We start from the raw sequence: 4,070 nt of genomic DNA on the forward strand, positions 1-4,070 counted from the left end.
CTAAGTTCACCAAGATACCACATTTTGGTTTATAAAAGTGTTGGCATTAATTGACAAACAATACTTAAAACCAATGGTGAAAAATTCAGAAATTTCAGTTTTGAGTGTTAAAGTTCACTGTTCCATTAAGCCATTCTACAGTGAGAATTTGGCCAAATGTTCTTCATCAAAATTGTTCCTTATTGTGTCTAGTTGCATTTCGTTTTTTGAATCACTCCATTTAGAGTTTTGTAGTTCAAGTTATGGCCTAAACACCATAACTGGCCGGATTACAATTTTTTTCCAGAATTTCTGGGCAGAATCAATTCTGAAATTTTTGTACACTGACTGCAAGTCAGTTCTTTTGAACATGTTATGGTCAAACTTTGGGTTTGTTTTCTCCATGAAAGTTGTAGGACTATGTCTCAGCTTTCTACTAGTAAAATTTTAGGTCAATTGAACTTTTCTACGCTGAGTTATGGCCAAATGAATGAACAATGTTTATTTGGTCATTTTGCCCAGGCAGAATGTAAGTCACCAGGATTTGGTCAATTTTTAGGTCAACTTAATTTGGTTTTCTTGGTAGGGTCTCTTCACCAAAGTTGTGCCATTATGTGTCCAGTTTCATGTTCAATTGGCCTTGCACCAATTAAACCTACAAAACTCCAGTTATAGCTATCCAAACCTGCTGGACTCACACCCAGTCCTACAGGTCACCAAGGGCAGCATACCTAACTTCAATTCCCATGGAACAAATCACTTCATTTCATATTCACATATAACCAAATGGTCACTAATTAACCATTAGAACTTTCTTTCACCACCTCATGAACAAAATCTCAAATTAGTGCCCAAACCCTAACTCTACCATTTCAATTCTTCAAACACATATAATCAATGGATAAATTCATACTCCTAATGATGCATATACAAGTTTAAAGGATTAATTGATACTAACCTTTGTTGGAGAGTTTCCCTAGCTTACAAAATTTCTTAATTTTTCTTTCTTTTTGCTGCCTCAAGCTTACTCTAGTTGGAAGGAGGAGTTTTAGTGAAAGGAGCAAGTGATTTTAGGGGGGTGTTTATAAAGAAAATTTAGAAAGAAGGAAAGTCATCAATGGAGATAAGAGAGAGAGAGAGGAATTCGGCTGAAGAAGGAAGAGAGAAGATAGTAGATGTCTCTTTTGATTTTTACCCCATTTAACTCTTTTTAAATTGATTTCATAATGCTTGTTATAATTTGATTGGTGGAGCCCTTTTAATGACATCATTCTTATGCAATAAATCCATTTATTTCTTTTTTTTTGTTCTTCTTTCTATTCATTTTTAATTAAATATTTAATAATATTTATTCACATTTTATGTCATATAATTTATTTACTTAATTGGGCAAGTTGGTAAAAAATCATCTCTAAAGACGAAATGACCAAAATACCCTCCGTTTGGCTTAACGAGCTAAAATCGTGTGTACCGATCGATTTAATTTTCCTTGTGTTTTCTTAACAATTTATTGTCATTGAAACCCCAATAATCCTTTCCTGAGGTCCCAAAAATTATTTCATGAAGTTTTCCCCGGGTCTAGGGTTACTAACGGCCTTTGCCATCACTTCCCTTTAGGGTCACTCATCACTGGGGCTACGGCTCATTTAACCTTAGTGCATTTCATTTCTAAAAATTTTCCTTAATTTTTCTTTTCATTATTTGGTTTATTTATAACTCCTCACTCTAGTCTAATTATAATTTCAGATATTCTAGCTGTCCGGACTGACATTGGTCATCGAAACAGTAGAACGTACGGACTAGCTAGAGTGAGGATGTTACGTGACTGTTCTAAAATTCTTCCACTCCTCAATGTAACTGCCTTATAGGGTCTCTTGGGTTCATCTCTGATTAACTAGGTAGCTTACTAGAAGTTTTGCTTGAAGAGCTTGCTTGATAAGCAATTTGATTTTCATGCATCTTGTTGTGGGTGGTAAGTTGGTCGATTCTGGAAGCTAGCTGTTTGATCATTTCATTCTGCTATTGCTGGGCTACTAGGAAGCTTTCCATCATGGATTCCATAGTCGACCTTGGTTCAGGCTGTTGGCTCTGAGGGGTTGACGGTGGCTGTGTAGGGTTTTGTCCCCTATTCTGAAATCCCAGGGGTGCTGGTGGTCTGTATCCTTGCTGTTTGTTCATTAGCTGATTCTGTGAATTTGACCATGAGAAATTTGGGTGGTTCCTCCATCTAGGGTTGTATGTATTTGAATATGGATTATGGGACTATTTTTGGTTGAAGTTTCCTCCGTTATTCACACAGTTCATCTGTTCTGTGGGGAGTTCACTAAAGCTTTTATACTCTGAACTCATGTGTCCTCCTCCACAGCTGTCACCGTGTTGACTGTTCATCCCTATGGCATTGGCTTTTATTTTATCAAGCCTTTTTGTGAGCTGGTCAAATTGAGCATTTATCATGCTTAGGGCATCCACTTCTAGGATCCCTGTTGTTTTCCTTGTATTCCGCCTTTCATTTGACCACTCATAGTTGTGATATGCGACCCTCTCCAGAAGTTCAAGTGCTTGATCCACTGTTTTCTCCATTAGGTCACCTTCTGCTACTGAATCTACTGTGCTCCTTGTAGAGGGCAGTAGCCCATTATAGAAGTTCTGAATCAGAAGCCAATCTTCTATGCCATGGTGCGGGCAGTCTCTGTAGGTCCTTATATCTCTCCCATGCATCATAGAGTGATTCACCTTCCTTTTGCCTAAAGGTATTGAGTTCAACTCTCAACTTTGTAGCTGGGAAGTACGTTGCTAGAAAAGCTTGTGAGAGGTCTTCTCAAGTGGTGAATGTTCCAACTGGTTGAGAAAATAATCTCTTCCTGGCTCTATCTCGAAGGGAAAATGGAAATACTCTGAGTCTTATGGCTTGATCAGAGACTCCATTCATCTTGAATGTCTCACAAAGGGCAAGAAACCACTGAAGGTGGTAGTGCAGATCTTCTATTGGTGAACTCCCAAACTGGATCTGTTGGATCATCTGGAGCCATGCCGGTTTTAATTCAAAATTGTTAGCATCCACTATAAGTCTTGTAACACTAGGTTAGAATCCTTGTATAGAGGGAGCTCCATAATCCTTCAAGAGTCTCGGCCTATTATTGTTATTGTTGGCCATATTTGGAATTTCTGAATTTTTTTGATCTTGTTCTTCACGTTTCCTCTCCCTCCTGATAGTTCTTAGGGTTCTGTCTATCTTTGGATCCAAATCAAAGACTTCTTTCTCTGGTCTCATTCTGGTCATGTACCAAACCAATCACCTGAGAAAAAATAAGAGAATAAAACAATTTAAACAAAATTAAACAATAAATGAAAATGCCTAAATCAGCAAAATTACTTATCGCCTAATATTACTAAAATTAAAATTCCCCGGCAATGGCTCCAAAAACTTGTTTGATGGTTTTACAATACCGCAAGTGCACGGATCGCGAACAAGTAATAAAGTAGTGAGTAGAGTATCGTCCCACGAGGAATTTAATTAGTAAATACCAAACTACACAGTGATTTTAGCTGTCTAGGCTGTCAAATAAAATGAGGGAATGAAACTTGTCTATTTTAAATGCTAGAATAAAAAAAAATATAATAAACTTAAAATGGAATAGTCTATTTTGAAATAATTTCGGAATTAAGATTTCACACTTTAACCTTACTATGGATGTAATCTTAGCTATTTACTGGATTGAGAATCATTTGCCTTGATGGAAATTAATCCTAAGATATCCTAAGTCCTCTCTCAAGGCACCTAAGGTGTATTTTAATTAACCTAAACCCTACTTTCATGACGATTAAATTAATTAAAACCCTTTAAGATTTTTGACTAATTTCGGAACTCCACAAAGGTCATCAGCTTATCTCTAGGTCAGATTTCCTAGGTTCAAAATCTTGATTTTCTAATATTAATCTTCACCTTTCAGTCATTCAATTAATATCTGTAATCAATACTAAGTGGGTACCAACACATAGCATGCATTAAGATACAAGAAATTAAATCAAGGAACAAATCTCAAATCTAATAAACAAAACTTAATGTTTGTCCATAATAATGATTACAAGCA

General features: G+C 36.4%; 1 non-coding gene across 1 annotated transcript; it reads left to right on the forward strand.

Moving 5' to 3' along the window:
* Positions 1–2,647: 2,647 nt before the first annotated feature.
* Positions 2,648–2,752, forward strand: LOC131180352 (small nucleolar RNA R71). The gene has a single exon (XR_009149128.1). It is a non-coding gene; the product is annotated as a small nucleolar RNA R71 (small nucleolar RNA).
* The last annotated feature ends 1,318 nt before the right edge of the window (positions 2,753–4,070 follow it).

Source organism: Hevea brasiliensis, chromosome 5 (assembly GCF_030052815.1).
Source record: "Hevea brasiliensis isolate MT/VB/25A 57/8 chromosome 5, ASM3005281v1, whole genome shotgun sequence".
Classification (NCBI taxonomy): Eukaryota; Viridiplantae; Streptophyta; class Magnoliopsida; order Malpighiales; family Euphorbiaceae; genus Hevea; species Hevea brasiliensis.